The sequence below is a fragment of the Lithobates pipiens genome, unplaced genomic scaffold, assembly GCF_037356315.1.
Source record: "Lithobates pipiens isolate NorthernLeopardFrog02 unplaced genomic scaffold, aLitPip1_a1.2 Scaffold_23, whole genome shotgun sequence".
NCBI classification, from domain to species: Eukaryota; Metazoa; Chordata; class Amphibia; order Anura; family Ranidae; genus Lithobates; species Lithobates pipiens.
Window position 1 is genome coordinate 252,806,381 of NW_027507785.1, and position 20,350 is coordinate 252,826,730.

A 20,350-nucleotide genomic window follows, 5' to 3' on the forward strand; every position below is an offset into this window, starting at 1 on the left:
GCTATTTTAGTCTAGAGGCGTTTTGTAAGCTTGAGGCCGCGTACACACGCGGGGACTGTTCGCCCAACTTTGTCCGCTGAACAGTGTTTCGGCGGACAGTCCGCTCGTGTGTGGGCTGTTTGCTGAAACTGTCCGCTGAACAAGGTTTTTCGGAAATTCCGAAAAACTGTCCGCTGAAACTTTGTTTCAGCGAACAGTCCCCTCGTGTGTAGGCTTGTTCGTCAAACTAAGTTCCGCACATGCTCAGAAAGGATTTACACGCCGAAAGTTATAATGCAGTGTATAGGACGTCGTATTTTTCGTCCCGTCGTACGTGCCGTTCACGTCATCGCGCACGGTTTCAGCAAACTGTTCGTTCGTCGTGTGTGGCCATGTCCGTCCATGCTAATTTTGAGCGGACTGTTTGCTGAAACTGTTTGACGGACAAAGTTGGGCGAACAGTCCCCGCGTGTGTACGCGGCCTCAGTGTTTAGGAGCAGAAGAAAACCTTTTTAGGAACGATTTGCTAGCAGAAAAAAACGCTTAGGCTTGATTGACACTGGTGCGATGCGAGAACCCTGCAAATCCAGTTCGGGTTCCCATGTCGCACCTGAATCTCACAGTGGTTCACACTGAGATCTGCGAACCGCTGGGGGGTGTCAATGTAAAGTTAACGACACCCCCAAATTGGATCGCATGATCTGATCTGATTCCAGCGCAGGCCAAAAAAAGAGTCTTGCACCATTTTGATGCAAATGCGATTTCAGCCATACAATTTGTATGGCTGAAATCTCATTGCACAGACATCGTATGTGATCTTCACAGCAATGTGTTGCGAATCACATGCGATGTCTGGCATCGCACTAGTGTGAACCAGGCCTGAGCACTCATAAACTTTGCTAACAGCTGCTAAGCGCCGGTACCCAGCTGTTAAATTTTTTCTTAGCGAGTGGTCACCGGCATCCTTAACAACCAGTGAATAGCCGGCAAGCCGGGCCCCACATTCTTTACAATGGATCACTCATCAGCTGTCGGCAGGGTTCCCCACTGACAACTGAATGTAAACAAAAGAATACCAGCAATTAAACTTGAGGAAAAAACAGCAAGGCCCCCCCCCAATCAATACTAGGCTCTTCAGGTCTGGTATGGATTTTAAGGGGAACCCTACACCCATTTTTTTTTCACAGCGTCGGGTCTCCACCCAAATTCATACCAGACCCTTAGGTCTGGTATGCATTTTGAGGGGGAACCTCCCCAATTTCTTTTTAAAAATGGCGTACTAAAATCCATAACAGACCCTATCTATGCATGCAGCCCAGGAAAGGGGAAGATGAGTGAGTGTCCCCCCTCTCCTGAACCGTACCAGGCCATATGCCCTCAACATGGCTAGTTGATGACGTCACAAGGGTGGGGGTCACCCAATGATGTCACCGGGTAGCCCTGTCTCTTAGTTTATTTAGCAAGAGGTATGAAGCAGAGTTGGTGCTTATCGTGATTGGCCTTTGCTCTACACCAGGGGACAATTTTTGTTTTTACTAAAGGACTTGTCAAAAACTTTTACCACTTTTTTGGTTAATGAGTAGGGGTACTATGTACCCCTTTCTCATTCACATGTGGGGGGCCAGGATCTGTGGTCCCCCTTGTTAAATGTGGCTTCCAGATTCTTCTAAGCACTCTGCTTGCAGGCCCCCACAACCACCGGCCAGGGTTGTGAGAAAGAGGCCCTTGTCCTCATCAACATAGGAACAAGGTGCTTTTGGCAAGGGCATGTGGCCTGATATGGTTCGGGGGGGGCGTTCACTCTTCCTTCCCTTTTCCTGGCCTGCCGGGCTGCATGCTTGGATAAGGGTCTGGTATGGATTTTGGGGAGGACCCCATGCCGATATTATTTTTATTTTGGAGTGGAGTTCCCCTCAAAATCCATACCAAACCTAAGGGTCTAGTATGGATGTGGGGGGGACTCCATGCTGTTATTGTTTAATTTTTGGAGTGGGGTGCCCCTAAATCAATACCAGACCCAAAGAGGGGAGGACCCACACGCAGTTTTTTTTTTTTTAATGCTGGCGCTCTTTTGTTTGTATCCAGTTGTCAGCAGGGAATCAGTTGACAGCTGATGAGTGATCACTTGTTAAGGATGCAGGCAGCAGCCTGCTCCTTAACAACCCACTATTCACTGCTAAACACCCTCACAAAATCAGAAAAATGCTGGCAAAAAATGCTAATATTGAGCGTTTTTATAAAGTGTTTTTCCGTCATGTTTTTTTCAGCTTCTAGTATGCATGGAGCCTAAATGTAAAAAAAAATGCTCAAATATAGGTAACATGTTGGGGTATATTTGGAATTTGATCGGCTGTCAAAATCAATGAGAAGTCTTGCCATTTATCAGCAGCCTTAGCAAGAGGAAAATTTGTTTTTCTGTATCCTCATCTCCATCTGCCTGCTTACAGTGTAGCCTATCAGGTATATCACCGTGCCAAGCTTCTTTGCAAATATAGGAAATTTCAGAGGCGGGATGAAAAAACCTAAATTTATGTTAATTCTTTGGAATGACGAGAAAAGAAACTAATTTGTATATTTGCTGTTTGCTCTTAATATTATGACATGGAACAGAGAGTTGCCAGCAGACCCAAATTTTCTAGGGCTGTTATGGGTTTTATGACAAAAGGGGCAGACTGTAAATGTGATTTTCTGGTTGCGGTTTAGGTTTTTCATAGTGCAATTTAAATGGATCAAGGGTATGATTTGTTTTGTTCCAACATTGCATTCGATGTTGTTGGCAAATTTGCACTCAGATACCTAACACGGGGGAAGGAAAAGCAGGCTACGTTGTGTATATGTGTGAGAGGCTCTATTTTAGATGATATTTCATCCAAAATTTTAAGCTGGCCAGATGTTTTACAGTGTGATACAGCAACATTGCAATCTCCCTTAGATATGCCAGAATTATGTACTATAGGGCCTACCTAGACAACCCTTTCAGTTTGAATCTAATCAAGTAGGCCAATGCATTATACATTTTTAGTAAATCTAAAGGAAATTACATAATGAGTCATGTGAAGTCAGCTTTACACTCATGTAGAGAGAAGGGGCGGTCTGACCGTTTGGCCACTCGGGCACTGCCCGAGGGCCCCGGCCACTAGGGGGCCCCATCAGGGTTGCCAGCCTCAGTAAAACCAGGGACAGTATGTAAAAAAATCTTTTTTTTTTTTACATATGTCTCTGAAATGCCCCTTACTGACATCCTTTTGGTCTAAAAATCCTGAGATTATAGCTGCCCCACCTCTCCAGTACCTTCTCAGCTAATAGAAACATGTCTGTGTATACTGTGTGTACATGTATGTGTATACTGTGTGATTGTATACTGTGTGTGTGTATACTGTGTGGCCCCATAATATCTGATTGCCTGGGGGCCCCATAATCTCCTATTGCCCGGGGGCCCCATGAGTTGTCAGTCCGCCCCTGGTAGACAGCATGTTTGAGCTTATTTGTGTAGGATGAAGTAGGGTAACATATAATGACTGTAGATGCAGTTAAATTGCACTTATCAATGAGTCTAGCAGCATTTACCATTTTGTTCAATTGTATTCAGTACAGTAAATTGGAATATGATTGATTGCATCATGTTTAAAGTTTTTACATTAAAATTGCTAGTAGGATATTAGGGATTTGCATGTTCTGCCTGCCCAAAAAAACTCCAAATACCAAGTATTTGTTTTATATTTGCACTGTTTGCAGTGCATGCACAGTGCAGTGTACAGCTTTAGTTCACGCACATTATGGCAAGAGCTCCAGAGGCCTCACTAGTTTTCGTTCCACTTTAAGCATTTTGTGCACCATCCATGCATAGCTTCACTGAAGATATGAAAATGTGCTTTGGATCCTCATTTTAGTTTTAGTTTTCTTGTGTAGCACCCCTTTACCCCTGAGTGACTTAGTTGGACCCCCAGGCGACTTGGTAGGTCAGCATTTTAAACTCCAGGGATAAAACCTTGAGTCTTTGTGGGATGGAAGTAATTGGATGCCATTCATTTTGGAACATTTGCTACTTATTATTAAAGTGGTATTAATCCCAAAATCAAAAGTGCAATATATTGCAGTTTACCAATCAATGGATTTGGTGGCTGCATTCATTTTATTTTTATAGACTTCCCCCCCCCCCCTTTGTTTTCACCTGGTGATCTGGCCAGTAACACACCTCTTGTATTACAGTGCATACACTCTAGATGAAGGAGCACAGGGGGCACCTTTGGAAAGAAGCATTGTCAGTTTGGGAGAGGGCAATGTTAAATGTAGTAGCCAATTTAGATACACCAACAAATTGAAGCTAATCTCCAGTTCACACTGGAGTTACACAAGAAGTTACAGTTTTTTCTTCTTTTGGGATAAAGGTTTTTCAATGTCCACAACTTGTACCCAGCTCTCCTGGACACAATTCAGCAGAGTGTGTCTTATCCAGATGCTCCAACAAGGTAGAACAACCTCTTCTAGGCCTCAAAACCAGGCCTCTCATCTTGTAAAGGGGTTTCACAGGCAGCAGCAGTGGAAGGCACCAATTTCCACGGCTGCAATTTTCTCCTGGTAACAACCCAGAAGGCAAGGATAAAAGTCCTTCTGCAAGATCACCCCAAATATGTATATTCTTCCCCAGCATGCACCACTGGCAATTAAACCTTCTAGTTCCTTGCCAGGGTAAAATACATTTTCACAACTCAGTAATATTGTTTCAGCTCAGGTTGACTACAGACTGGCTGCAACACTAAATTTTGAAGTAGGGCCACTCAAGCTTAAAGAAGTGTAGGATTCTAAAAATACAAACATACATACTCAACTTCATGTGCCCTGCCAGCTCAAAGCACGAGAACTGAGCAGTCACATGACAGCTGATTGCTGAGTTCTCAATTCACTATGAGCAGAGAGCGGGTGACTTACTTTGATGAATTCACGTGGGTGTGGTGTAACGTGTGAGTGTAGACATACCGGAGGTGAGAGCGGCGGTATTACGAATTAGGCACTCTTCTTTTATACACGCATCTAATTATGGAAGACATCGAGAGGTAACCCCTACGACTACCATAAAGGAGACACATTTACCTTAGAGATCCATGAGGCGGGAGATCACTAGAGGACCCCTAGAGTCAGGCAGAGACATATGGATCACCAGATTAAAACAACTATTCCCCCACCTAGTGGGATTTTGGTCAAAGGTATTTGATCTTCTGTCCACTCTCTGCGTCTACCTGCAAAGATGCCAAATTGGCCTTACTTCACTGCCCAATCATAGACCTCATCTCCTATCAGCAGAAATTGGCCACCTATTTCTTTATCGACATCAAGCATGCAATAGCTAGGGCCTGGAAAAAGCCTCTAGCCTCAGCAGAGGTAAAGAGCATCTTAACGACTCTCATGATTAATGAGAAGATGACTAGTATCCTCCACGACTCCCATACAAAATTTATCAAAGCGTGGGGCTCATGGTAGACTTACGCTCTTCCAACTTTGCACAGGACCAACCTGGGTCTCTCTAACTGACCTCCTCTGCCCCTGCCTGGGGGAACCTTCTCCTCCCCTATTCTGCACTTATTTTTTCTTTTTCTATTCTGTATTCTCTCGCCTCCCTCTTCACCATCTGGCCCTTTGCCTCTCTTCCCCCCTCCCCCCTTCTTTCTTTTCTTTTTTCCCCTTCCTTTTTGTTCTTATGAATTTGGTTTGAGTTTCATTTTTTGGAAATTTTGTGGATTGCTCCACACCCCAGCCCCTGAGCAGACCCCCTGTGTTGACCTCCGGCGTTGGCCAGAGGGTTATTTTTGTTCGCAGTTCATTCGACAAAACATGTACTAAATGTGTATTTTCATGCTGCATTATGTTATGCTTACTGGTCATATCCCCTGCGTGGGATTATTGCAGCTATATCTTTTTCTTATAATTCAATAAATAATATTGTACCACAAACAACTATTACATGCTGTTACCTTACAGCAGTAAGGTGAGAGGCTAGAGACCACAGAGGTGTCACAATACTGGAAAGACAAGACACCATTTAGCATTCACATACCTTGAAAGGTGAAGGGAAACACAATTACCGAAAGGATCACAGTATATTGCCCTGGTTACTTTCCATGGACTTATTTTCACTATTTCATTTTTATTGCATGTTGATTGCATGCCAGTCAGGATATTGTTGGATGAATTTTAAGTTGCGCACATTTATTTGCACCTGGTTTTGATTATTTACTGCATCTGTATAATGTATATCAGTAACATCAAGTAATACTGGTTATGTGATTGAACTATCCATTTTAAAAAAAAAATTATTTGTGAATTTGCAAACTTTGGGATTTACTGTATATAGTTTATTGTGTGATTTACACTAGGTAGATTATTCAATACACTGATGCACAACAGCAATATTGAATAGCACTTTGGCATGTGACCATATTTTAGCTTTATATATTTATTTGCTTATTTGCACATTACCTCATCATTGTTTACACTTTCTATACCAGCAAAACTGAATTACATAATTTACATGTAGCACTTACCCCCGAAGGAGCGGCTGAATTTTTCTGAGCTTACCAATTACCTCCTCCAGCTCGTATTCGTTGTCTTTGTCTAGGGGTTCCCAGGGTTCATAACCTATTAACTGTAGAGACCGACGCTTGAATTCCTTGTTTGGATTTTTATTTTGCATAAAACGGTTGAACAAACTCAGTCTCTAAGTTGGGAATAGAGGGTATCAGTGTAGAGTTTAGCTCAGGTGCTCGGGACTGCTGACTTCAATAAAGGTCTTTCTCTATGTACACAATCCAGGGAACAGCCGCTCACAACTGGACTCTTGAACTGTTGGATAAATCCTTAAAGCGGGATTCCGCTCTTTTTTTTTTTTTTTCTTACCTGTGTCACAGGTGGGCGAGTGCTACCTTCGATTGGCATCCACGTCCGGCATTTATTTGACCCCCGGCGCGACGAATCTTTTCCTCAGGATGACTTATAAAAACCTGCTCTGGCGTTTTCCATTTTAACTGTGGGCGTCTGAAGCCCACAGGCATTTACTTCCTGGTATATGATGACGTCTGGCTCCCAGCATGCTCCGCTCCATCTTGCACATGCTCAGTGTGCAATAGTGGTAATGGCAGATACAGCTGCCTGCCCACTTTAAAAATGGCAAATTCGTACACGCCCTCGTCACGTGACCGGCGTCCTAACGAAATCTCGCGAGATTTCGCAATTTCATTGTCCCCCATGGATTCTTGGGAAATAGCTTACAAATTTCCCAGGGACCATTGCGAGGACAATAGCCACGCCTACTCCCACGGGAGGACAACCCGGAAGTCAGCTGAAACATCAGAAATAAAAGGTAAGTAAATAATATTTTTTTTTTTCAGGGTTCGTTTAGGTAAGTATGCTATCTGTTGATTTTAATAACATGAAGTTTCATTTTCAGGTACCAAACCACTTTAAGTTTTGGGTTTAGCAGCCAACAGGTAATTCTAGCTTTTCAAAGTCTCTCACACAGACTTGGTTGGAAAGTTGGAAACTTAGTTACAACTGGAAGGGTAGAAGTAGGAACTTTTCTTACTGTACCAGAATCTTTTAGCCGGTCCGGCGATACCGTAAGAATTGTGGATTAAATCAATGTCCATGGCAGCTCAGCTTCCAGGCTCTTACCGAGCAGCCAGCCTTGTGCATGGCTCTCTTAACGAAGAGTCCTCCCCTGGCCGCATGTAGAGTTGCTGGGCCTCTCCAAAACCCAAGACTGCACTGGAACACCTTAGAATGCTCCTTCCAGTTACTGTGCCTCTGAGGCTCGGAAACGGATGGATGCGCACCCCAGGCCATGAGAGCCCCTGGGGGCTGGTCAGGAGGACCAGGACCGTGGAGTCAGCAACGACTTCTGGACCGGAAACCCGAACCACGTGACTTCGGCACCTTAAGTACCCCTTCCCGGATTACACAGTGAGACAAACTCCCATTGATTGGTTCCGAAACAGAGACCAGCACCCAATGCATCCAACCAGACTGTGTTCTATAGCCTCCCACAGGTGTACAACCCCACCTATGACCAGGCAGAACTTCTATACAGCCCAGCCAAAATGATGCCAAAGTACAATTTAGCAAAATTAGTCCCAAAACTCATTACAGTTTTGGGTAAAAACTAAATTTAAACTTATAGGGTGTACTCGTTAGGAGCACCGGCGCTACATACATAATATGTAAAATCACTGTTAACTGCGCAGCACCAATATTTCATTGAATTAACCACCATATTAGCCACGGATAAGCTAATAGGTGCCTGCAGCAATTAACCATACTATGACAATTCATCCTATTTAAAGTGATAGTGCAGGAGTACTTACTATACACCGATTTGTAAGACTGCAATTTTATCCTGCAACAGCCCAGAAGGCAAGGACAAAAGCCCTTCTGCAAGGTCACCCCAAATATGTATATCCTTCCCCAGCTTTCACCACTGGTAAACCTCCTAGTTACTTGCCAGAGTAAAATCATTTTTCACAACTCAGTAATATTGTTGTGGTCCATCTCTCACCCTGCCTAGCCAGGCACACAGTTTTCAATCACCCACAGGCAGAAAACCAGTCCTTGAACTTTGTTTTTGTTTTTTATTGAGGGGTATTAAACTTGAATGGGGTAAGGGAGTATGGGATGCCTACTTTATTGAAGAAGTACACACAGACTAGTTCTCCTTAACACCTGGACACCGGTGCTCCTGCAAATCAGGCAATCAGGTCAGCGCTAGAAACACACAAGCACACACTGCCATCTTGCATCTTGCTCCTCTGCTCCATGGTGTCTGCTAGCAGGAAATGCATGGTTTCCTCTAGGGTGTGGCACTGCCCCCTCGCTCCCAGACAGGCTGGCATCTGTGAAACTGATAGGCAGGCATCTCCCATGGCATGCTGCTGTAACCCCTTGTCAGACGAACTGAAGTTTGCAGGCACACTGGAACTAGCAGGTCTTGTCCAGTCATGTCGCTCGGCACCAACTGTGCCTGAGCAACTGAGAGCAGATGATCGCTGACTTTTCTGATCATTGTCTGTAGCAACAATAAAGGGACAGTTTAGGGAGATGCAGATCCTCCTTAAGCAGACTCCATTTTGGAAACAGCAGTCATCTTAGGAGATTCTGGTATCCACCATTTTAAGTCGGCAGCCATTTTGAGAAGGGTAATTATATTATATTGATTCTACCTTATATCCATTTGTTTTTGTTTAAAAATATGGATTATTGATTATTATTTGATAGTTAGATAACTATTTCCCTCTAGGCAATAACCAATTCTTAGATTTTTCATTAGCTTCATTTTTGTATTACAATTTTTGTCATTTTTCTTTACGTTGACGTTATATAGCGGACATCTGTTTTATTTCACACTGTTTATCACTTACTCACCTAAGTAACGAATTAATTCATGAAATGTAGACGTTTTGTCTAATCGTCATAAAAATATATACACAGTTATGGACTCTACAGGGAAGTTTAATCATTTTTGTGTCATTTAAAAATACAGCACTACCATTAGCGGGTGTTTCAATTATTTTTCTTTATTTTATGTAAAATGTTTTTCTGTCAACCAATATGTATTACTATTTTGTATGAATACATGTGTGGTGAATACATCTCCTTGTCAGGAACCATGAATCAGACTTAGACAAAAGTGCAGTAAAAATCACACTTTTTAATAAAATGGTAAAATGGTATGTCAAAACATAGCCAGAGTTCGGTAACCAGAGTGGGTAGTTGGAACAAGCCAGTAAAACAGGAATCCAGAGATCAGTGTATCAGAGGGAGTAAACAGGATCAGGAACCAGAAGGGAAGTCAGTCTGGCAAAAGTCTTTAACAGGAAAACACAGCAGAATGTATCCAGATATGTTGACCAGGCGAAGGCACAGGACAGCTGATCCAATCAGTTTAAATAGCCAACAGGGCTAGCTGACAAGCAGAATATGAAGACTAGGTGAGTCACTGTGGAATAAAGAGTACTGGCAATAAACCGACAGCTGAGCACAGACCTCTGAGAAGGAGCCCTGACACTCCTATTTTTAGCCAGTGTTCATATTGACTGATCCTGTATCTTAAAAATATTATAGTTTAAAAATGACTCATTCATAATTATCGTGCGATTAATTATTCTCAAAAGCACAACAAAGCCATGAAGAATTAAAGCAGTTCTGAAGGCAAAAAGGGACCCAACCTGATACTAGCCAGGTGTACCTGATAAAGTGGCCGGTGACTGTATATATTAGCTATAATATATAATATAATATATTAGCTATAAATATCTGGGCACATACTCTTCAACTATAGCCATGACTATTCCAATTTAAACTCAAGCAATGTGATTTTGTTACAGAGATGAAAAATAACCACTTTCCCAGTCCTTGGTAAGGTGGTTAATAGATCAGTAGAGGATTGCTGAACGAGCGTCATTAAGATACAGCATTTATTGAATACACATTAAAACTAACGTTTCTCAGTTACTTAGTAGCTCTGTTCACAATGGATCTTTGTAGCCTGGACATGCTGAGTCGACTAGGGCTCTTAACACAGCTGCACTCAGGATAGATTGGTTTCTGTTCTAGAGAAGTTCTTCTGGCACCATTACCTGGATCTAAATAAAATGTATAATTTCTTGTTTTCTCCATCCATATTAAGGTCTATTCACTCAAACCTCCCAGGCAAAATCTTAGAGCAATCTTCAGATCCTTTCGGTGATGGATGATTGGGCAGCCACATAATTTGACAGAAAGAAATAAGCTAACTGGGCCATCTGACACTGTCTCCTATTCTTATATTTAATTTAAACTTTAAAGTGGACCTGCCATCATCAATTTACATATTCTGATTCAATAGTACATAAAAATCATTGGTGTAGGGCAGGCTAACCATTTCCAGCAGTGCTTACATTTTCCTTTTTGCTTTGGTACTTTTTTTTTGTTTACATCTCAAATGTGAAAGAAAATTAAACCATATTTACTGGATGTTCTGTTTAAAACGGAACCAAATGCTAAAAAGGAAAAGATCTATATTTTAAACCAGATATTGAACAAATTTAAACCTACGCCCGAAGGTCACAAATGTGCTTCATTACACTGATTGTTGTGTAATCTGAGGCCCCAGCTAAATGCAGATAAAACAAAAGGGGAAATACGTTTGTTCTCTGCGCTGTTGAAAAATCTGCAGTTTTCCCAAAGTTAGGTATCTCCTACACTAATGTATGTTTTTAACGACCCCCTAAAAACGTAAAGTGTTAGGCCCCTTTCACACATGCGGACAGTATGTCCGTATTTCATCCATCCGTTTGCGGATGAAATACGGACATACATGCATCCCTATGGAATAGCGGGTGTCTGCGGATAAACATCTGCAAACACCCACTATCGTCCGCCTCCGCTATTGTTCGATTCTGCAGATGGAGGAAAATCCTATTTTTCTATCCGTCTGCAGAGCGGATCGGATGAACACGGACAGACGGTCCATGCTCATCCGATCCCCATAGAGGAGAGCGGAGAGCTGACAGGGTGGTCCCTGCACAGTGTGCAGAGACCGCCCTGTCCGCCGCCGGCTCAGTGGGGAGAATGGAGCGATCCCCGCTGAGCAAGCGGATCATCACGGGGCGGATCATTACTGATCCGTCCCGTGTGAAAGGGGCCTTAATGTAAAAATGTATATTTATTTTGCATACCTTAAAGTTGTTGTAAACTGCAGACATGAATATGAACAGAGCATGTCCCTCTTTAGTGTGTACTAAGTGTCAGAATTGAGAGCACTAAGTGTCTGCTGCCTCATTCCTCTGCTATAAGCATGAATCACTTCTGACAAGTTTTCCTGACACCAAGAGAACAAAGGTGACAGGGGAGGGATCTTCAGCTGATTGGCAACTCTAGCTCTGTTACTGTGTGAAGGGGGTGTGTTACTTTCTTCCAATCAGCTCTCAGAGCTCTCCACTTGCCAAACGTCTAACTGGGAATGTACGTCATGATTTTGACATTAAATACCCTTGTTATGGCAGCAGCTAGCTGCCATAACCCCAGTATATTTTTTTCCCTTAGTTGCCTGGCTTTCAGATAAAAGTGATCACATCAGTGATTCCCCATAAGATCACTTTTATAGGCGGTGGGAGAGGTGTCCCTTCCTGCCACTTCCCGGACATTTCCGAGCTTACTGGAGCCGTTGGTAAGCTCGGAACTGATCTGATGTGGCTGATGGCTGGGCAGGAAGTCAAGTGATAGCCCCCACTTGACTCTATGCCCTTGAAGGACGGGAGCAACCTCCGAGGTCATTTCCTGTTCTCAAGCTTAAAGTGGTTATTAAGCTACGTTATCTACTTTATCCCATCCTGTCTGTTGAATAATCCTATGTGCCCCTGGGTCTGTGTTTTATTAAAATAAGCCACTCTTTACCATATCTCAGAACAGCAATCGCCACTGATGTGACTTCTCCTCTCCCCGTCTGACAGCTGCAGCGGGCAGGTAGAGGAATCCCTTCTGACGTCAGTCGGGTGGAGAGGAGGAGATAGGTGGCAGGTCACGTGAGCAGCAATCAGTGCTCTGAGATATGGTAAAGAATGGATTATTTTAATAAAACACAGACACAGGGGCACATAGGATTATTTAACAGACAGGATGATTGAAAACATTAAATTAAATTTCAACAGCAGGAGGGGAGGGAGCTGGCACTGACACAGGAGAAGACAGGCAAGGAGGGAGGGGTGAGGAGGACAGATGCCCACAGCTGCGGATGATGGAGGCTAGGGATGAGCTTCGTGTTCGAGTCGAACGTACGTTCGACGCGAACATTGGCTGTTCGGCCGTTCGGCGAATTCCGAACGTTTGGGCCGTTCGTGTCAAAATTCGAGTGACGCGCGCGCGGACCACAATGCACTGCGGTGGCGCAGTGCATTGCTGCCCCATGATTGGCCAAGCATGCACTGTGACCCCGCATGCTTGGCCAATCGCAGCGCCGGCAGCGAGGAGAGCCATGATTGGCCACAGGCATCCTGCCTGTGGCCAATCATAGCTCAGGCTGTGTAGTGCACGCCCCACACTATATAAGGCCGCCTTTGAGGCGGCTTCGTGTAGTGTGTTACTTAGCATCTGAAGCAGTGGGTGTTCTGTGTACCTTCAACACAGTACACACCAATCGTTTTTGGCTGATTTCCTATCTTGCTGCTGTGTAGTGGTTGTTGTCTGTGCCCTGACTGCAGTATACACCACTATATTCACCTCACCTATATAGCTAGTGATCTAGCTTTAACCACTTAACAACTGCCCATTGCCGATTAACGGCTTCAGGGCGGTTGTTTAACTCTGAGAGGCCGTTAATTAACGGCCTCCCAGAATTCTGCTCTCGCGTGCCCTGAGGTGTGCGCACTCGAGAGCATCCGTGACCGCCGGGTCGCATCACAGATCACGGTAAACGGCCGCTCATAGCGGCCGTTTACCACGTGATTGCTCCGTCAAATGACGGAGTGATCACTTGGAAACAAACCGGCGTCATGTTATGACGCCTGTTCCTCCCTCCCCTCTCTGTACCGATCGGTACAGCGGAGGGGAAAGAGATCGGTGTCAGCAGTGATGTGGGCTGCATCTGCAGTGCCCACATCGCTGCTCACCGAATTTAACCCCTCAATTCCCTGCCAATACTCTGCAATACCAGTGCATACTCTGCAGTACCCTGCCATTACTCTGCAGTACCCCGCCATTACTCTGCAGTGCAGTACCCTGCCATTACTCTGCAGTGCAGTACCCTGCCATTACTCTGCAGTAACCCCCATTACTCTGCAGTACCCCCCAATACTCTGCAGTACCCGCCATTACTCTGCAGTACCCGCCATTACTCTGCAGTACCCCCAATACTCTGCAGTACCCTGCCATTACTCTGCAGTGCAGTACCCTGCCATTACTCTGCAGTACCCCCAATACTCTGCAGTACCCTGCCATTACTCTGCAGTACCCCCAATACTCTGCAGTACCCTGCCATTACTCTGCAGTGCAGTACCCTGCCATTACTCTGCAGTACCCCCAATACTCTGCAGTACCCTGCCATTACTCTGTAGTACCCCCCAATACTCTGCAGTACCCTGCTATTACTCTGTAGTACCCCGCCAATACTCTGTAATACCCTGCCATAAATTGCCATACCCAGCCATACTCAGAGATACCCAGCCATACTCGGTGATACCCTGAAATACCCAGCCATAGACGCCCCCCACCCCTCACCGCCCTCCGGTGCTTCTACCAACTCGCCAGTACGATCAAAGCCAGAATCTTTTTTTTATTTTTTATTTCAGGCTTCCCAGCCTAGAGGTGAGATGTGGGGTCATATTGACCCCCCAGATTTCACTGTAAAGAGGACCTGTCACCCCATATTCCTATTACAAGGGATGTTTACATTTCTTGTAATAGGAATAAAAGTGATCAAAAATATATTTTTGGGGAAAAAAATGTCAAACTAACATAAATAAAGTAAAATGAACAATAAAAAAATAAAATTAAAATTAAAGCGCCCATGTCCCCATGTGCTCGCATGTGCCACACATGTGAGGTATCGCCGAGAATGTTAGAGCGAGAGCAATAATTCTAGTCCTAGACCTCCTCTGCAACTCAAAACATGAAACCAGTAAAAAAAAAAATTAAAGCGTCGCCTAAGGGGATTTTTTAAGTAGCGACGTTTGGCGCCATTCCACGGGCATGTGCAATTTTGAAGAGTGACATGTTTGATATCTATTTACTCAGCATAACTTCATCTTTCACTTTATGCAAACATTGGGCTAACAAGTGGTTAATAATAGAGCTTGCAGTCAGTAGTGTCAGGAGATAGTGCGTGCTGTCTGCGTGCTCTGTACCCAGTACATACCGCCAGTGGCGTAACTAGAACCTTCAGGGCCCCGATGCAAGAAACCATGAAGGGCCCCCCCTGAACCCCAGCCAGGGCCCTTCCCTCTGAGTCCGGCGGTGGAACTCCAGGGCGTGGTCACAGGTATGACCTTTGTGAGCCCTGTAGTTCCACCACTGGTATCAGTAGTTTTTTTTAATTTTTAGATGCCCCATTGGGGGACTGTCCCTAGGCAGGATGGGGTCCCCGTCCCCAGAAGAGATGAGGTCCTTTTCTCCAGGGCAGATGAAGGTGGGGGTCCCTGTCCCCAGGGGGAGATGGAGGGGGTATGTAATCGTGTGTGGGGGATGGGGTCCTCTCACTCACCATGACCAAGCTGTAGGCCGCGCACTCATCCATGTTGGCCTGGGCTCCATCCAGTGTGCTGGACGGGTGATCAGCATATCTTCCAGAAAGAAACTCTGGCTGGGGAGAACAGACATTGGAATGTGCGGCAATGCATGGAGCAGGAGAGGGGTACTCTGAGGAGCCGGCCGAGGACACAGGTCACATGGGGAATGCACAACTAAAGAGCAGCCAGTGCGATAGTTGAGCATGGAGCTCTGCTAGTCACCCTCCACCTCCAGCCACCCATGTGCATGGTGCACTGGTACCCTTAGCTGCCTATGCTGCTGCTGGCCATATGTAGAGGGGGCTGCATGGGCCCCCTGCATCACAGGGCCCGGTTGCAGTCGCGACTGCTGCACCCCCTATAGTTACGCCCCTGCATACCGCTATAATATAGGGCAGGCCCCTACTTTCAAACATCCAACTTACAAACATCTCCTACTTGCAAACGCAAGGAGACAGCAGCAAGTGAGATGAAAAAAGATGGACGACAAAACAAATTATACAGGGGTGATAACCCTTCCCTATGTTTTCCAAAAAGCTTAAAGATTTTTTGACTGGAGCTACACTTTAAAAATGTACCGGTTGAAAATGACAAACAGATTCAACTTAACACAACAAACCTACACAGTCCCTGTCTTGTTTGCACCGCCTGTATACTGCTGTTCTGAGTATATAGGGCCTGGGGGCCACACGCATTTCCTTTTTTTAATATGGGTACGGGGTTCCCCTTAATATGCGTACAAGACCCAAATAGGCTGGTAATGGGCAGGGAGGGCTACCCATGCCATGTTTCTCAATGATTTTCAACCATATTGCAGGAACCAGATATAACATTAAAACCGCAAGCAGTTTTAAATGGTGTTATTTCCGTTTAATGTCATTTTGTGCAGGGACTGTTCTAAACACGGGAAACACGTGGCACTTCACAGGCATACTACAGACACCCCCCAGGCACCATATTTAAAGGAATATTTCACTTTTTTTTTTTCACTTTAATCGTCATTAAAATCAGTGCTCCCGCCAAAACGGCAGTTTTTAAAACTTTTTTTTGCAGTGACCCATGTCCCCTGAGGCAGGAGGCAGGTCCCCAAACCCTTTTTAGGACACTATCTTGCATATTAGCCGTTAAAATTAGCACTTTCCAATTCGAACGTTCGAGTCCCATAGACTTCAATGGGGTTCTAACGTTCGTACCGAACGCGGGGGTCGTTCGCAAGTTCTGGTGCGAACCGAACCGGGGGGTGTTCGGCTCATCCCTAATGGAGGCACATAAGCTGACCATGTTGTCAGTGCTCAGCAGCCATGATACACTGCGGTCAGTTTACAAAGGGGAGGACATAACCAGGCAGGATCAGCCAGGTTTTTTAGGTGATAGAATGGGCCAAAATAATACAGTAGAAGAACTGTGATGTATAACATGCTTTAAGGCAGGGGTAGGCAACCTCAGCCCTCCAGCTGTGGTGAAACTACGAATCCCATCATGCCTCTGCCTCTAGGAGTCATGCCTGTGAGTGTTAGCGTCTTGCAATGTCTCATGGGACTTGTAGTTTCAAAACAGCTGTAGGGCCAAGGTTGCCTACCCTTGCTTTAAGGGAACAGGATCCATATTTTTTTAGGTTAACAAATGCTTTAAAGACATGATTTTTTTTTTTTTTTTAAGTCAAAGTGGAAAAAAAAATGTTTCTTTTGCTCTTCCCCAAATAGTCTTTTTGACCTCAGCTCTCTTAATAAAGAGGACCTGTCGTGCTTATTTCTATTACAAGTGATGCTTATATTCCTTGTAATAGTAATAAAAGTGATAAAATCAATAGGAATAGTGTAAAAATAAAAAGTAAATTAAATAATAAAAAAATGTAAAAAATGTAAAGCGCCCCATCTCTCCATAAGCCGAGATATAGCTGCAGTCATCTGAACAGGACCAATAATTCCAACACAGGACCTCCTCTGTAACTCTAAACAGGTAACCTGTAAAATGTTTTAAACTGTTGATTTTTAAGTACCATAGTTTGTCGCCATTCCAGGAGTATGCGCAATTCTAAAGCATGACATGTTAGGTATCTATTTATTCGATGTAACATCATCTTTTGCATTATTCAAAAGAATCGGGCTTACTTTACTGTTTTGTTTATTTCATTAATTAAAGTATTTTTTGCAAAAAAAATTGCTTTGCAAATACAGTGTGACATAAAATATTGCAATGGCTGCCACTTAATTCTCTGCTAAAACAAAATATATAATGTTTGTGGGTTCTAAGTAGTTTTCTAGCAAAAAATTGATTTTTACTTGTAACCAACAAATGTCAGGAAAAAGGCCTGGTCTTTAAGTGGTTAATGAGTGTTACTAAACCCAGGACCCTGCATTACATGGAAATGCAATAGTTTTAGTAAATATAAACTGCTAAATAGCTTCTCTCATGACCAGTTAGAGCAGTCATGTGACTTCTATCAGTGTCTGTTTAACCACTTGCCAACCACGCTATAGCTGAATGACGACTACAGCATGGCCGGCTAGTTCAGGGGTCTATTGGGGTCCTTCCGTGCACCTGCTTCTTGCGCACCCTCTGTAGAGTACACCTGGAATTGTCCATGATGGCTGAGTCTGCAGGACCCATCGCATCACGGATCAGGCCAATCACAGCAGCCCTTTACCATGTGATTGCTCCGTCCAATGACGGAGCGATCACTTTGTCAACAAACCGGCATCATGTCTGGTTCAGCTCTCTCCTCACACCAATACAGCATATGTGGACAGGGGGGACACACGGTGCAGCAGTTTGAGATGGCTGCATTTAGTGCACCCTACAGTGCCATCAGAGTGCCCATCAGTGCCATTAGATTGCCACCAGAGTTCCATCAGAGTGCCCCTCTATGTTATAAGAGTGCCCAGCAATGCCACATTTTTGCCATCAGAGTGCTCATCAGTGCCATCAGAGTTCCATCAGTGCCATCAGAGTGTCCCTCAGTGCCATCACTATGCTACATCAGTGCCATCAGAGTGCCCATCAGTGCCCCTGCAGTGCCATCAGTGCCAAATCAGTGCCATTACAGTGCCCATCATTGCCATCAGAGTTCCATCAGAGTGCCCCTCTGTGTCATCAGAGTGCCCATCAATGCCACATTTTTGCCATCAGAGTGCTCATCAGTGCCATCAGAGTGCCATCAGTGCCGTCAGAGTGCCCCTCAGTGGCATCACTATGCTACATCAGTGCCATCAGAGTGCCCATCAGAGCCCCTGCAGTACCATCAGTGCCAAATCAGTGCCTTTACAGTGCCCATCATTGCCACCAGAGTTCCATCAGAGTGCCCCTCTGTGTCATCAGAGTGCCCATCAATGCCACATTTTTGCCATCAGAGTGCTCATCAGTGCCATCAGAGTGCCATAAGAGTGCCATCAGTGCCATCAGAGTGCCCCTCAGTGCCATCACTATGCTACATCGGTGCCATCAGAGTGCCCATCAGTGCCCCTACAGTGCCACCAGTGCCACATCAGTGCCATTACAGTGCCTTATTAGTGCTCATCAGTGCCCATCAGTGGATCCTCATCAGTGCCTGCCAGTGCCGTAAAATGTGTAAAAAATGCGTAAAAAATGCGTAAAAAATGCATTTTCATTTTCTTTCTACGTTTTCCAAAAACTTGTGGAAATTTGTTCAAAAGACTAATTATGCCTCATAGAATATACATTGGGGTGTTTTCTTTCCAAAATGGGGTCATTTTGTGGGCATTTCCATTAGCTTGGTGCTCCAGGGTCTTCAAAAGAATAATAGGTATTCAAGAAATTTGATGTGTAATTTATGCTCCTAGAATGCCTGGAGCTGCTACTTGGATGTTGGGCCTCTGTATGTGGCATCACCATACTCAGGAGGAGTGTCAGAATGTGTTTTGGGGTGTAATTGCAAGTATGCATATGTGTATATATATATATATATATATATATATATATATATATATATATATATATATATATGAGAAAAATTACTTGTTAATATGACAATTTTGTGAAAAGAAATCTTAGTTTTGCAAAAAATTTTGGTAAAAAATTACAGCTTAAAAAACTCACCATGCCTCTTACTAAATACCTTGGAATGTCTACTTTCCAAAAAGGGGTCATTTGGGGGTATTTGTACTTTTCCTAGCTTGTTAGTGTCTCAAGAAATTAGATCAATTTTCTTAATGATTGGCACCATAGCTTGTAGACTCTATAACCTTCACAAAGACCAAATAATATACACTGATTTGAGTTATTTTTACCAAACATATATAGCAGTATAACTTTTGGCCAAAATGTATGTAGAAAAATTACTAATTTGCAAAATTTTATAACAAAAGCGAAGAAAAATGCATGTTTTACAAAATTTTGGGGCTTTTTTTATTTGTAGTGCAAAAAAATAAAAAAACTCAGTGGTGATTAAATACCACCAAAAGAAAGCTCTATTGGTGTGAAAAAAGGACAAACATGTCATACGGGTAATTGCCATTCAAAGCGTGAGAGCACTGAAAGCTGAAAACTGGCCTGGTTAGGAAGGGGGTATAAGTGCCCAGTGGGCAAGTGATAAAGTTTGTTGGAGGAGTAGTTTTAATTCTACTCTGACTGTCCTATGAGGCTGCAGGACCCCTGACCCTCTGTCTGGACAGTGCTGATTGGCCCTCTGCTGAATACATGCACTCTTTCCAGAATTAAAAAAATTCTAGCAATACACATCAAAATGAATGTGTGCAGCTTGTCCCCAAGGTTCTGTTCTATCAGGAGATGGTTTGGGGATTGTGGAAGAATGGAAGGATCAGACAAGATCAAATAGCCTTTTTAGGTTCCACAGTGAGTATAAAAGCATACTTTACTGCATAAACAAACTGTTGTAGATTTAATAACACTTTAGGCAAAGATAAAATGCATGAGCTCCAATGACTTTTTAAGAGAAAAAAGTTGGACTTCTATCACAGAAGGGAGGAACTGTATGAAGAGGCTGAAAATCTTATAGAACATTTTGATTAATATAGCACAATTAGTCCTTGGAACTAAACTTTTTCAGTAAGCCTGCTTGAAGAGAGAATCGCAGTATTGAGGATCACATTGATGTGTCTTTTAACACACTGATTTCACCTAACATGTGGATTAAAGTGGGATCTTCT